This window comes from Rhamphochromis longiceps, linkage group LG20 (assembly GCF_057381845.1).
Source record: "Rhamphochromis longiceps isolate RC_006_pf linkage group LG20, R_longiceps_female_GT1.1, whole genome shotgun sequence".
Lineage (NCBI taxonomy): Eukaryota > Metazoa > Chordata > Actinopteri > Cichliformes > Cichlidae > Rhamphochromis > Rhamphochromis longiceps.
In genome coordinates, this window is record NC_140576.1 from 17,338,387 (window position 1) to 17,354,857 (window position 16,471).

The 16,471-nt window shown below is 39.8% G+C and overlaps 1 protein-coding gene across 3 annotated transcripts in view; it reads right to left on the reverse strand.

Annotated features, from left to right (window-relative positions):
- The window catches only part of plagl2 (pleiomorphic adenoma gene-like 2), a 48,932-nt gene that overhangs the window by 11,619 nt on the left and 20,842 nt on the right, over nucleotides 1-16,471 (reverse strand). Inside the window, exon 2 of one of the 3 annotated variants that reach the window (XM_085393068.1) lies at nucleotides 8,300-9,217. The exons of the other annotated variants lie outside the window; for them this stretch is intronic. The gene's annotated coding sequence lies outside the window, so the exon portion shown is untranslated. The remainder of the gene's footprint in view (nucleotides 1-8,299; nucleotides 9,218-16,471) is intronic. 3 annotated transcript variants of the gene reach the window in all.

Consider the following 16,471-nt stretch of genomic DNA (forward strand, 5'->3'; position numbering starts at 1 on the left):
TTTGTTCTTACTTTATGGCTTTAAAAAAAATATCGCGATATACATTGTATATTGCCATCCAGCTAAAGAAAATCGAGATATGAATTTTGGGCCATATCACCCAGCCCTAGCTTGCACCATGTTTTTGGCTGTAGACACTCACTGTTAGGCCTCATTTCTAACCTCTACCATATATAAAACAGCGATTTCAATCAGAAATTTAGACATTTGTATTTATCACTCCATAAGACCTGTTGTTAGGTACTTTTTAAGGAATAATAGTTTAGCATATGGATTAAACAAAAAAAAACAACCTTCTTCTGAAGATCTTGATGTACAAAGACTGGACTGAAAAGTATTTAAAAAGCAGCCAATGTCCAATGAACAACTATTAAAGCCTGGAGAGCACTCAAAAACAACATTACAGCAGGTGAAAGAAAAAAAGATGGTGGCTCAAGACATTTGGCCAATATCAAGTTTTAAAAAAATTACAGGGTAAATCAAAAATGAACTTTTCAGAACTGAGCAAGTGTTAACCAATCAAAAAATATATTAAAAAATTTAGTTCCACGAGTCTCTTGGATACATTGGATTTTGGCAATTTACAGTGGAAAATGTGTGAAAGGTCTGACTAAAATTTGATGTATTTTCCATTTTCAAAGAATGCTTATTCCAACATGAAATACTATCAAAACATTTGTAAACTAAAGAAGTCAAACTTTTTGTGAAGAAAGTGCCATCTCTTGGTGGCACTGGAATTGAGCGAAAGGGGTGTGTTCACAGTCGATAGCAGATACGCCCCAAGAGAAGGCATAGGTACCGTACTCAAAGTGGGGGGTGGCTGTATCTGTAGATGGGTGTCAAAAAAAGTTTCAGCACTAGAAAGGTGAAAATCTGTCCATCAAGTGTTTACTGGTAAAGGGTATAGTCATGATAGAGGAAGCACATTCTCCTCAACACAGTGCTTTTTGTTACTTTTCTCAGAAAAAAAGATTGAAAATAAAAGAAAAGTAAGAGAATTTATAGGACAAAATGTAAAAAACAAAACGCAAACCCCCAAAACAAAACAGAAAAACAGAAAGAAGTTACATTATTTGACAGCTTAGGGTTACAGCTGGTATTCTCTCATCCTAAGCGAACACAAGAGCTAACAACCAACTATTTATCTTCCCACTGTAAAAGTGCCAGAGATAGTCATGGCAATGAATCTGAACCACTTTGCTCTCAGCAACACAACTCAGCTTGTCCACAGTTTAAATTTCTGGCTTTTAAAAAGCTCTGCAATACAAAATGATTGTTTTTAACCATAAAATATTCTATGGCATTATTTGTATATTCAGGTGTATACAATAATAGACTGCACAGCAGAGCTAAGCAACAAATTGTGTGACATGTAACTAAATGAAACAACAAACTATTTTTTCATTTATTTACTTTCATTTACACTTAAAGTTAAATTTCCAGCCTACAACAAATCAATTTCCCACTAAAATATGAAACAATAAACCTAAACAGACTGATTACTGACTAGTACGCATTAATAGGGATGCACTGAAGGATACTGGAACTACCAAATTCCGACTAGTAGATGAGCTTCCCCGAGAACCTTCATTTTTAATAAATGTTTGATTTTGTGGGAGGAAGCCGGAGTACCCGGAGGGAACCCACGCAAACACGGGGAGAACACGCAAACTCCACACAGAAAGACCCCGGCCTGATGGTGGAATTGAACTCAGGACCTTCTTGCTGTGCGGCAACAGTGCTAACCACCGTGCCACCGTGCTGCCTGTCTGTCCCTGTGTGTTGGCCCTGCGACAGACTGGCGACCTGTCCAGGGTGTACCCCGCCTCTCGCCCTATGACAGCTGGGATAGGCTCCAGCGCCCCCCGCGACCCTGAAAAGGATAAGCGGAAGCGAATGGATGGATGGATGGTTTGATTTTGTTTGATGACAGCGTCTTTTCTGTGCAACTCTTGCGTTTTATAATGCGTCAACACTAATATGCCAATGGAAAACAACACGATACATTCTGTGTTGTATTATCTGTGTATCTATGTTTTTGTGATTCCATTCCTTCTGGTCAATCGTTAAGTAACTTAAAACAGATTCACCTGTAAAAGAAAAACAAACTTTTCCTGAAATTTTGTAATATACCAAAACTAGGTGTTTTAGCATCTGAAGTGTGACTTTTTTGTCTCATACGGCAGTAAACGGCATATTGTTGGATTCTGGATGAAAGACAACTTTTAGAGGCACTTTGAGAAATTTGCATGGACACTTTCCACTATTTTGTGACATTTAAGAACCAAACATTTAAGTCAAGATGTGAATTCAGTTATTAATTAATAATGAGAAATAACTGGTGATTCCATCCCCAAATGTCAGTAAAGGATAAGGACCATCTTGTTTTTTGCATAACTACAAAAACTTAAATCGGTGAGATCACACAGCAATTCATCACCAGGGCTTTCCACCAGCATGAACAGAACTGCAACCTATTCCAACCACTAATCTTACTTCAGCGTGATTGCAAAGTAACAAACGCACTGCTGTAGGATGGAAATTCACTCCCCAAAATAGCAGATGCCGTAGCAGCAAACACTACACAGCACATTCACATGGAGCCTTGCTTACTTCCCCTAATCAAAAATGTTGAAAGCAGAATTGAACCGCCTCTTTCCAACCGCCTGGGTGTCTTTGGTTTCTGTCCTGGATGAAAGAGCTTCCACATTCCTTTCCTGAGGGGTCAGAGGTCAGCCTCTGCACTGCCTGCCTGCCCGCCCGCCCGCCCTAGCTCCCGCATGCTGAGTGACTGGTATTAACCCCTTCGCTGCATGCCTCAGCCATATTGAGTAACAGGGGCTGTCAGCTTCTTTACGGTCCTGGTAGCACGATGCCAAGCCAGGCCAGGAGCCTCTGCAGAATGGAGATCTGCAAAGTAGGACACTGTGGGTGCAGAAGCAGCTTTACCATACAGGCAAACTAATTATAGAAAGTGAGTTCAGCGTCCGGAGCTAAGGTGACAACAGCCGCACTCATGGGGAGAGGAGGAGAGGGGGCAGGGGGGTGGGTGAAGTGCTCTGTTGCGCAAACATTTCAGCTAATGTACAGAAAATAGTTCTTGTTGACCCAAGAAAGGGCATCCAGTGCAGCAAAAGCAGGCACAAGCAGCAAAAACAAGGTGTTTTTACAAAGTAAAAGCCTCTAAATTCTATTTAAGAACAACAGGGTGCACCAATCAAAGCATGCTGAACATAAAACCAAAGAACAGGCGCATTTGAGTCTGACCTGCAAAGGGAGTGTGCAAAAAAAACGTTTTCCAAAGGTAATACAAAGTGATAAAAAAAATCCTAGGTATGGACTAAGAAACTGTGGTTAAACGTCAGTGTGAGGAACAGTTCAGTAAACAAAGGGAAAGATAAGAGGAGGGGGCTACAGAGGAGAGAGGTAAGTAAAAGAGGGACAAAGGGATGGTGAAAAAGAGAGGGAAAACTGGAGTCATTTTCAGCGGTGTAGTCAGGGGTCTTTGCATCAGTCAAGTGACTCCTGAGAGAGAGCCAGACAGAGAACGAGAAAGGCAGAGAGAGACGAAACCTGGTGTGTAGGGGGTGGTGTCAGAGGACCAGACCAGGTCATGTTTACTGACCACATTGACTAGGTATAGAAGCCAGGGAGGCTTAGGGTTAGTGAAGGCAGCATGCCCACCGTCAGCTGACGCACTGCACAGTCACAAACCAATTCCAGTTCAACAACAGAAATCTGGAAGGTAAGACAGATAAAGGTACCATAGAAGTATATTGGGTGGAGTTATGGGTTTAAGCCTAATACATGGTTTCTGCATCCATCTAAACTTGTGAGACTTTTACAATCTTCAGACATGTTCCACACATGAGCATCAAAAAATTTCAATATCCCTTCAACAGCAAGAAGAGCAGTTTTGGTTATTGTGTTCTGTCTTAAGTCAAAAAGTTATGTTGTGTTCAACTGGTCAGTAAGAAATGTGAAAAGCAGAGTAAATACAGGCGTAAACAGCACGTGTTTAAAAAAACAGTTCATGAAAGGTTTCTGTGAGCCCCGGTGTCAGCGTCACATGGCAGAACAATTATAGCAAAAATCACAATCACTTTGGTCAACACTCTAACTCATTCATTAATATGACAAACCATCATGGAGTTACTGAACTTTAACATGTTTTTACTCAACATTTCCCTGCACAGTAAAGATTGTTCAAATGACAAATTACTAAGTTAAGTAAAATAAAGAGGTGATGGGAGACACATGGGAATCTGGTTGGTAGTTAGACCCACAGTAGGGGCTTTTCCTGGTAAAGCTTGTTTTGCAAGGACAACCAACGTCCACCACATGGTTTCTGGAGGTGCTGATAAAAGTAAAGAGAGCTCTGGACAGCAGAAAATCTGAGTTTGGTGGAGAAACTCTGAGCAGAGAAAGTCATCTACAGGCAACCTTCCACAGGTCCAACATATGGAAACCTTCTGAATTTTGGATGCTTTTTTTTATACATAACTATATGTGTTAAGGTCTTATGAGCCTGCTGTTATTAGATAATTTTACACATAAAAAAACGACAAAGAAGTAATAATATGTTTCAACTACCTGCCCACTTATGTCCAGTAATTACTGATTATAGTAAGCTAGATCATTCTTTGCCGTATGTGAACAAAGTTAAATCAAACAAATTGTAGTGCTTAACAAATGTATTAGACCACCTGTTTTTGAACTAGGAAAACATGCAGCAGCTGCAGACTTCTGAAAGCTATGAAAACAGTAATACCACACGGTAGGAATAATGGATCGTCATTATCATGTAACCTTCAGAAGGGGCATTTTAAAATGACTTGACAGGGAATTCTCTTTGAACCTGGTGAGGCAACAAATGTAAAAGCACACTAAGAGCTGCTCAAACCCTTCATCTCTCTCTCTCTCTCTCTCTCCATCCTTCCTCCCACCTCCTCCCCCCAGTTTCAGTTCCTCCCCTGTTTGACTTTTTTGAGGCTATAGACAGGGAGGGTTGGGGTGAGATGAGGAAGAGGAAGAGTTTCTGCCATGCCAAACCCTCACTTGTCCCGGCAGTTAGCGCAGGCCACATTGGGTCGGGATGTGGCCATAAACCCAGCACCCATGCCCCGGCGTCCTGGCTAAAGATAGCTGTGGTCTAACTTGGGGGGAGGTGGAGAAGGCAGGGCTCATCTAACTGCCACCAGGCAACACCTTCACTGCTGCACTGTCTCATTCTGTTACCAACGAGAGAAAAAGAACTTAATTTCCTTTAACTGTCACCAATTTTATGGCACCACAATGTTTGTCTACTGAAATGGAAAATTTCCTGCTGATAACAGAAGTGAACCTCTAACCAGCTCAGGAACTGAATAGGAGTTGCCTGAACAGCAGCTAACTAAAACATATTTGACTGGGATATTTTGCACCCCCTGAACCGCTATTATAAACTATCTTGGCCAATCCTGATTAACAAATGTAACCCTAACCCTGAAAAGTTCGAGGAGAATTTGAAAAAAATGCAAGACTTGGGAGGAACAATTCAAAGCCCTTAATGAAACATTTACATCCTCTTTCAGGATGACAAGGTTTCATCCACTGGACCTGGATGGGAACTAAATTTGGTGAAATTTTTGCTGAATTTTGAAATTATGGGCTTTCATGGGTTTACTCCAAGGACACTCGCAGACTGGCATCCAGAATTCTAAGCAAAGTGTCTGCAGCCATCTTGAAATATCTCAACTAACTTATTTGGGCAGTTATTTTTAAGCATTATCTAAATTCAACAAGTGCATGTATAGAATCGCCCATGAAATCTGATACAAACTGTTTTACCCTGTCAGGTCAGTTTTTGTTTTCTTTTTTAGACAAAGCTATCAGAGGACAAAAATACACATTCTAACTGTTCAAGGACAGTTTACCTCCAGGCATGCTGGAGATTATCTGGACTGTTTCTCTTTTGGTAAACAAACACAGGGTTTGCATTTTCTTAGATGCATTCTGCAGTCCTGATCAAATCAGTGAAACAACTAACAAAAATCACCGTCCCAAGGAACCACATATTAGAGCCCCATATTCTTGTGGTAAATTGTATTTCTATAGCTGTGTACAATTATCTCTTTGACTACTGTGATGGTATTTTTTAATGGTTAAAGTGCATGTTTTCTAGACGCCTATATGAACATAAGGACAGTTTGGGTAGTTGACGAGAAAAAGCAGCTGAACAACAAAAAAATATAACAAACGCCATTGCCCCTAACACCAGTTGCAGTGTTAAGGGTTTTGGTTTATTTCAGTCAGAATTTCAGAAACTAAAAGATGCTACATTTGAAATGATGCCTCATAGTTTTTTTTAATCAACATGAAGCTATAAATGTGTTTGCAGCACAACTGAGAAACACAAAAATGATGCAGATATGACCAAAGTATTGGCCATGACATTACTAGTTAAATTTAGCCCGACACCCAAACGTTTGTAGTGTTAGACACCAAACCACAGTGTGACTGGAGCAGAACTTTTAACTTTGCAGCTTTACAGATGCACAAGTTATGCTTACAATTTGCTCCTGGTTATTAACCGTATACTGATAACATACAGATTCAATATTGGTTGTCAGCCTTACCACAGATTTAGCCTGATTCTGTGGCTGTATTATTATTATTATTATTATTATTATTATTATTATTAATAATAATAATAATAATAATATTATTATTATTATTATTATTATTATTATTATTAATAATAATAATAATAATAATAATAATTGCCAAATTCTCTGCAATTCTACTTTGACACAGGGTTGCTCAACCATCTACCCACTCAATCCTTCACTGAGTGGACCTTATCCAGGCTTTTTGATGACTCATCTTCTTTGGACACTGAGTCATTTTTATATCTAGTCATATTACTTAGTAATCATTTTAGTTGTGATATTTCCCAACATGTCAGCCTTTTCATATTATTTTAAAACCATTTTCACCTAAACACAGAGTTTGTGTTTTGTTTGATTTATGCAGTGTTTGAACCTTTGTCTGAGAAAACTATTTGACATATTAGCTGCAATTTCTTATTAAACTTTGACTAAAATATACAATGTGCATCTCTGTGTGTACACATGTTATGTGTGTTTTCTGTTGAGCCACTGAGGGGGATGCGGGGGTCAGCCAGGTTGCTGGGGGTGACACTGAGTCCACGCTGACTATTTGACACTGGGAATGTGTCAGTTAGTGATACTGCAGGTCACACACTCTCAGACACACAAACACATGTATAAATACACATACATAAATCTTTTCCAACACTTCAAATTTAACCATACAAGCACACAGTGGACAACTTCCAACGCATGAGGTCATTGTTTTCTAGCCAACTAAGCTACATATTAATACTTTGAGAATTAGAGAGGCCTCCCCCTATATGTTGTTATGGAGAGCATTTATAAACTCACCAGTTAGAATCAGTAAATCAGTGTGACAGTTATTAGCCCTCTGAGGTCTCGGTCAGTGACAACCCCTACCCTGGTTTGGAATCTAATGCTAACCTTATGTTTTGGAGAAAAAACTAAAGGGAATAAAAAAAAAAACTGCCAAGACATAGAAGAACAATTAAAAAAATAAAAATAGATATTGTGATAGCATATGGTTAGGGGTAGGGTTAGCATGAATGATTTTCAACTATGTTGTCTGGTATTAGATACTACTTATTCCTGTCCCCACAATGGGCTTAACGTCTTCTAAGTAATTATTTAAGTACACAAATTACAGATATGTAATAAAATCATTTACTTCTCAAGTACACCTACAAACAGCTGAAATCAAACTAATTCCACTCCTGTTTTTTTTTTTTTTTAAATGACATCAGAAACAGCAGTATGCGACATTACGTGATGGCAGAGCTTCAGTTCATCCTTTGTCATTTTTTTTTTTTAAATAAATAGGACAGGGGGAATGAATGAGAGAAAGAGGGGGAGAGAAAGAAAGAAAACCAAAGGGGAGAAGAGACGGTGAGAAGGGGGGGGAAGAGAGAGAAAAAAAAAAAAGAACTCCTGGGTCACCTGTATGGAGAAAAAAAAAAAAAAAACAAACAAAAAAAACAAACAGAGGAGACAGCAAACAACAAAGAGCAACATAATAATAGAGAAAACAAAGCACCATCACAATAAACTAGCTAGTCATAGATATCAATATTTACTAAATAATAAACGATATTGTGCAGCACGCAAGATAGACAGCGCACAGTGTGCTTTGAGGCAGCAGCCAAGAAAGCTTTAGTCCGCGTCTGTGAATACTCATGTGTGCATACCTGTGTGGATCAGCATGCTTGCATTCCAAAGGTTTCTCCATGTAATGATCTGCTAGGGAGTGTGGGGGGGCCACAGCCCTGTCCTCCAGGGTGTGAAGCGGGTATGGAGGAGATCAAAACTCCAGACATCCAGAGGCCCCCAGAACACAAGAGACCATGGAAGACCAACAGAGGGGCAGCCGCGCCACTGTTCCAGTAAGAGCTGAGGAGAGTCCCAGATGAGGGCTCGCCCAGTAGCCGCGGAGCCACTCCTGTTGATGTTTGAGCTTCACTGGCTAACACAACAGCAGGCTAAAGGTTCTCAAGGTTACTCTACAACAATAAGATGACCGCCTATGATTCACTTGGTGATAGTCAGAAGGAAAAACTCCCTTTTAACAGGAAGAAACCTCCAGTAAAACCAGGCTCAATGAGGGGCGGCCACCTGCCAAAACTTTGTGTAAAGGGAGAGAGACAGAACAATGACATGCTGTGGAAAAGAGCCAGAGATGGATAATAACAACTAATGATTAAATGCAGAGGGCTGTATAAAAACATAGTGAGTATAAAAATGCGAGTGAAGAAGAAACACTCGATGCATTATGCGAAGCCCACAGCAGCCTAGCCCTATTGGAGCATAACTCTGAGCACAAATCCGATTTTTTTGACCCTATGTGACCCATATCCGATCATGGTATGACAGTGTGAACGGTACAAATCCGATATTTTCAAATCCGATCTGGGTCACTTACGTATGTGGTACTGAATCCGATACATATCCGATGTTTTAGAAAGCGACTGCTGTTTGAATGGTCATGTCGCATTAAATCCGTCTTTTACGTCACTGATACAAGACAGACGCCAATTATCAGCACCGGAGAAGAGCCCGAGAAGACATCACGAAGGCTTCCTGGCCATCCAGTGTAGATGTCAGTGAAACTGTTGGGAAGACAACGTGTACATTTTATTTGTACTGTATAATCTGCAGATTCTGACAGAAATCTGCAACTATCCTTTGAAGCACTGCTCCTCTCTAAAACAGCAATAAGGATAATTATTAGATTATTTACATTGTTATGTAAATAACAAAATAAATTAAAGCAAAAATTGGGAAACGTAAAGTCCGAAGTCTTTATATTAAGGGCCATTAGTCAAACAATATTGTTTGCTCTGGGTCTAAACAGAGCGCGTTGTGTGTGACGTCTTCTTTTGTGCATGCGGGCTGCTTTGAGCGTTCACACTAGAGCGCGTTTGCTGTCACATTTTATTTGTAGTGTGAACAAGCAGACAAAAAAAATGGATTTGATCAAAAAATTGGAATTGCGCATTAAGACCTGCAGTGTGAACGTAGCCTAAGGGAGGATTCAGGGTCATCTGATCCAGTCCTAACTACATGCTTTATCAAAAAGAAAAGTTTTAAGTCTAATCCTAAAAGTGGAACAGGCACCTGTCTCCCAAATCTAAACTGGAAGCTGTCCACAGAGGAGCGGTCTGAAAGCTGTTAGTAAGTGATGGCCCAAGTTCCTTGGATAGACAAGAGCAAAGTGGAGCTGTCTGGCCATAACGCACAGCACCATGTTTGGTGAGAACCTCAGTACAAATGCCTCACCAATTGTTTGGGCTCATTTTACAGCGAAAGGATCTGAGCATCAGTCACTGAAATTGGGTCATGCAACATGACAATGATACAAAGTACAGCAGTAAATCTACCACAGAATGGCTGTCAAGTGAAGGAATTAAATGGAACAAAGTGCAGACCTCCACCTGAGTGAAATCCTGTGGTCATAACGCCGCAGTTTAACAGTGCATTGAAGTTTGCAGGTGAACCTCAATGAGCTGCAACAACATTGTAAAGAAGACTGGGAAAATAAATCACAGGGTGTAATTAGTTATTCACATGACTGCATAGTCATTTGGAAACATATGCATTATACTGACTATGTACTGGATATTTAACAGTGTATTATATTAATATTTCAAATGCAAGTTAAGATCAAGTAGAATAGTAAAATCTCTGACCCTTAGCTAAGCCAAAAGATAAAGTTGAACATCATGAACATCTATATTATGATTATTTATACCAGATGAACCACAAAGAAGAAACAAGCAAACAAACAAAAAAAAACTGCAGAGTCAGCGTATTAGTATTCAGGATACAGTGTTTCCGTTGCAGAGCTTTATCAAAATGTTGACATTAAAGACACGGGCAGCATGACTAAATGTAAGGCATGTGTGTCTGTGTTTTCAGCGTGTAAAGGAGTCTGTGTGTGTGGGTGTGTGTGTGTGTGTGTGCAGAGGTGATTCTGGGGAAAGCCCTTCTGGCAGGGAGTCCTGGCCATGACATGAAGCTCCACAGCAGCCAGAGAAGTGGGCACAGTTCCAGTGGGCGTCACGCCAAATGCCCTCACCCTCTCTCATGTTTAAAGAGCAGAACATCTACGTACTGCAAACTGTCACACTTATACCTCCTCAACTGCACACCTCACATGTATTTTTACTATATTAAATATGCACTTTTGAGCCCAAATAAAAATATCTTTTTAGCAACAAATTTTAACACAAAAATGGACAACAAATGACAATATATCATAATTTGTAGAATTTAGTAATATTGATAAAAAAGATCTGATATTATCTATTATGTTGGCTGTTATATAGCCAACATAATACCACCAACCTCAAAATTTGTGTTTTAGCCACTGCTCCATATGGATAAAAGATTCACCGACCAAACACTTGTGGTTGTGAATGAGACACCAGGCTGCTTTCTAATTCATTCTAATGTGGGCATTTTAACATGGGGGTCAGCCTCAAGTGGCCGTTGGAGGAACTGCAGCTTTTAGCTTTTCTGTGTCAGCTCTATTTTCCAGCCCCAGAAATGAGATGATCTTTTCTGACAAATCTTATAATAACATCCTTGGTCAGAAATACTGAAAAAGACATTGTACAGTCAGATAAAATACTGAACTTTAAACAATGCAAACATGAGAACACTAATGTCAAACCCACACACGGAGTCATTATGTAGCTGCTCTGACACATATAGCTTGTCCGTCTGAGCCAGTCCGTCCAGCCGCTGGGACTCGGTCACTTTTGTTTTCCGTGCTGCTGCTGGCTCTCTCTGATTCAGATGGGGTCAGCAACAAACAATCTCTAAGTTTGGCAACGTCAGCTTAGCTTAAAACAACAGGCATTGTTCAACAGCCTTTTGTTTACAGAAATCTACAGGTTTCAATGAACTCATAGCCTTTTTTTTAATCTTTCCTTGCCACTCTTGTCCTACAGCTAATTTTCTTCTGTTTTGTCACTAGTTTACTGAATGCACACACACTTGGTCTTTAAAGGATGTTCACGGTAATGGAACCATGGAAAGAGGAAAGTGGTGTGTAGAAGGGGGAGGGGGTTAAAGGTAGAGACTTGTAAAAAATAACATTCTTGCATAAACAGGACCTTGAAGAATTGGGCAGTGGGCAGATTGCATTCTTTGAATTTTTTTTGAAACTCGATCACGTTTAGTGGAAGTGTTGGCTGTAGGCACCTTCGGGCGGATGACAGCAACAGGCAGAAGAGAAGGAGAGAGAGAGAACATAACACAAAAAGAATGAGATGAAAAGAGTAAGCAGCCATCTGACAGGAGCAGAGCACACGGCAAAACAGAAAAAAAAAGGGCAGATAACACAGATGTTCAATGCGGGGGTATTTCAGTTCAAACCAGCAGCGTGACAGTACTGTAATCATTCAGTTATATGTTAGAATCCTTCATCCAGCTCACTTCTTATATGTGACACAAAGATGCAATATAAATTGGGATACAATAATAATACTTAAAACTAATTGAGGTTATGGTGAGAAAAAACAACTCTGTTTTTACATACAGTTGAAAGCACCAAAGTACAGTGGCTTCATATAGCCAGCCACAAACTGTCCTGTTGTTGTTATTGCACGATGGGCAGATAGAAATGGGTAGTGTTAACAAACAACTGGCAGACTATTGTGAAACCTGGCCATGAATGAGCTCCAAACCTGAGATTTTCCACAACAAAAAGCAATTCAACACTACGACAGGCCTCAAAAACAGAAAGGCCTAGAGTGCAAATCAGTACTTGTCGTAACCTCTATGATTATGGACATAGCATCAGACGATAAGATCAGATCAGCCAGTAGGTGATGGGGAGATGAAAGTGCAGAGGAAAATGTCAGCATACCATCTGTCAAACATGGGGAATTTTAGCTTTTGTATTTGATTATGACACTGCAGATAGCAAAAACATGCCCAGTGTTAACGTACATACACTGCTCTGCATTGCGACCACTTTGGTCCAAGCTGAGAAATGACAACAGCTGTGGACTCTATAGAGATTATGCAGTACAGGAAGTTACACACAGCTAAAGAGAAAGCCCCGTTATTCTAGTCTCCTTATCAGACCAATTTCATAATATTTTTGCTAAAAACAAATTGTGTGCTATTATCCAAATATTGCCGCAAAAACTATGGCCTTTTGGCCATTTTAATCACTTGATGTGTGGTATAGACCAAGATGTTTGTGCTGCAGTTTGGGCAAGTGAAATCCCAGCACTTTTTTAGTCTGTTTCTTACCTCTGATTAGTGAATATCAATCTCTAAAGATTATGGATACATCTTCTTAATCAAAATAGTCTGGAAATTGGCCCAGAACTCCACCCTCCTGTCCAAATGTGAACCAAAACCAACAGGTGGTCATGGTGGCTACATCCATCTTCTATAATGTAATCTAGTTACGGTTTCAGACAGTAGTGATTAAGTGAGAGGCTGCAACAAGACACCGTTTAAGATAAAAAAGGAAGATTTTTAACTGTTCATCATGCAACGATACTCTAGAGCAGGGGTAGGCAACTCCAGACCTCGAGTGCCGGTGTCCTGGAGGTTTTAGATGTGCCCATGATCCATCACAGCTGATTTAAAGGGCTAAATGACTCCTCAGCATTTCTTGAAGTTCTCCAGAGGCCTGGTAATGAACTAATCATTTGATTCAGGTGTGTTAACCCAGGGTGCGATCTAAAACCTGCAGGACACCGGCACTCGGGGCCTGGAGTTGCCTACCCCTGCTCTAGAGTCTAAGAAGAAAAGTAATTAACTGGAAAATAAACCCAGTATTGCATATTTAAAAGTAACACTGAGGTTTTGAAATAGTAGTGGTTTTAGCATTGCACTAAGTACCATTAGCTACAGTGTAAAGCTTTAATTGGAAATTACAACCATTTGTTCTACAAAGTTAGCATTGTAGAAAACTTACCATACTTACCAAACTTATCATTTTGCTGAGCCGTTATGCTTATATATGAGATATTTCCACAAAATTATAAGAACTTCAAATATCTCTTTGAAAGTGAACACTACAATCATACTTTTTTAAAACACTTCAGACCTACAAGTCTTTGGCTATGTCTACACTAATCCGGATGAATTTGAAAATGGCGTTTTCGTCTAAAAATGCTCCGTGTCCACACTATCGTTTTCAAGTGTTTCCGAACAGTTGTTCATCGACACCGAAATGATTGAAAACGCTATGTTCCTGTGTTGCGCATGGGTGAAACGTAAGATGATTCGACCGGCGCTATTTCTGTCTGCCGTTTATTTACTTTCCAGCTCTTTGAAACGTCACAGCCAAATGTAAAGGAAAAGCACCATGTTTTTAAATGGACTAACAATGAGGTGGGGTTGTTGCTGCGAGTAACACAAAAGTACAAAGTTGCAAAAGCGAGTGAGAAAGCTATCTGGAGCATGTACCAAATTATATTAATCTTTAATAGGGCTGTCAAAACTGAGAGCAAACAAAACAACTGCTGTATAATGACATATGACTAAAATGCATCATTGTTTTTAAAAGTCTCCGTTTATGCAGTCTACACTGCACCACAAAAACAGCGTTTTCAAATGTATCCGCTTTGGAGAGCGTTTTCAAAAAGCTCCATTTTCCTTGACCAAAAACACCATCTCAGTGTGGACGGAAGGCCAAAGCGGAGAGAAAAAGATGCGTTTTCAAAACGAAAATGTATTAGTGTGGACATGGCCTTTGGCTCACTAGAAAAAGCAAAACGTAAGTAAGGGGAAATCTGGAGACAAGTGTAGAAAGTTTCACTGTGAGTGAGTGAGTGAGTGAGGAAGACTTGTTCAGAGCCTGTGCAGAAAGAGTGCTGAGTTCAGGAGTTATTCATTAACACATTTTTACACAGCTCTTTCCTTCTCCTTTCTTCCAGCCCCCAGAGATAAAAACACACCTTCATTTGCATGACTGGGATGCCAGAGGGTGGTCTTCCACCTCACTACCTCTCCAACACTTTAAATGTGTGTGTACGTAGCAAGGGTGTACATGGGTGGGGGATGTAAGGAATTCTGTTTGAAGCTCTGTCCTTCTCTGGGAAAGGTTTAAATTTCAGTCGGAGAGTAAAATAGTTAACAGACTGCCCTGCATCCATACCACAGCTCTTTATTTCATGCTTACCCCTGCATGAGACCTACGAAATCAACTCCTGCTTCTGCAGGAAGTATTCACCTGTATTCCACTTCAGTACTAAATGGTGAATTAACCTGTGATAAATCTACATATTCATTGGCATCTAGTAGCCGTGCTGCCATCTAGCATACATTAATATAAAAAGATAAATGTACTTCCTGAGGAAGGCTTGTTTTAACCAAGGTTTTTGCCAGTGTATTACAACCCAGGCAGCCTTCTATGGCCTAAAGCACCAACTATAATTTTGTGTTTGTTGACCACGGGTGCTGTTTAAAGTTTCACAGAACATTTTTCAATTGAATTACATTGAATCCCACCAAATCACAACAGTCACTTCAAGGTGCTTTATACTGTAAGGTAGAGAAAAGAAAAGACCTTAAAATAATAGAGTAAAAACCACAACAATCTGAAGACCTCATTTGGCAACAGTGGCAAGGAAAAACTCCCTTTTAATAGGAAGAAACCTCTGGCAAAACCAGGCTCAGGGAGGGGCGGCCATCTGCTATAACCAGCTCAGGGTGAGGGGAGGGAGCAGAACAAAAGATGGAAGAGACGATATGATAAGAGGTGTGTGAAGAAGAGATGCTCGGTGCATCATGGGAAGTCCCCAGCAGCTTAGGGTTATTGCAGCACAACTCAGAAAGGATTCGGAGTCACCTGTTGTAGCCATAACGGTAAAATTTATCAAAAAAGTTTTAAATCCAAAGTGGGAGCTGGTTCCCACTTTGGATGGGCCTGAAAGCTAAAGGCTCTGCCTCCCATTCTACTTTTAAATTTCCTAGGAGCCACAAGTAAGCCTGCAGAAAGTGAAATGCTCAGTTAGGGTGGTTTGTTAAGATAAGATGGAGCCTGATTATTCAAGACCTTGTATGTCAAGATAGGGATTTTAAATTAAATTCTGGAATTAACAGGGAGCCAGTGAAGTGAAGCCAATATGGGAGAAATGTGCTCTCTCTTTCTAGTCCCTGTCTGTAGTCTTGCTTCACCATTCTGGATCAACTGAAACCTTTTCAGGGAATTTTTAAGTTTAGTTCTGCTTAGGAATAATAAATACATGAGCTAATTTTTCTGAGAATTTTTTTTTCATTTTAGAGATTCTGCAAATGCGAGAGAACAGTCCTGTGTATTTCTTTAATGTGCACACTGAAGTCATAATACCAATTAAAACTGAGTCCAAGTTCATTACAGTGTTACTGGAGGCCAAAGTAATTCCATCCAGAGTAAGTAATCTGGTTAGACACCCTGTTTCTAAGATTTAATAGCTGAGTATAAAGCCTCAGTTTTATCTGAACTTAGAAGCAGGGAATTAGAGGTTATTCAGCCCTGTGGGAAAACCTGCAGGTTACCTAATTGGTGTGTGTCATCTGGCTTCATGGATAAAGCTCAGTATCATCTGCATAGAAATGAAAATGCAAGCCTTCTAATAATACTGCCTAAGGGAAGCATTTATAATGCCTGTATAATGCAAGCAAAGTAAGCAGTGGTTGTCAAATCTAAAAACAGACATACATTTTTTTTAAAAACTAACTAAAGGAATTTCTTCCATTATAGTCATAAAGCTTTTTGCCTGTTTGCATTAATTAATCTTTTAAATTACTGTCATGTATTATCATTATTTTCATAGTTTTTGTTGCTTTCTTTCCCAAAGGAATGGTTTGAAAAAATTCCTCCCTGGACTAATAATAAATATTTTTTGGTG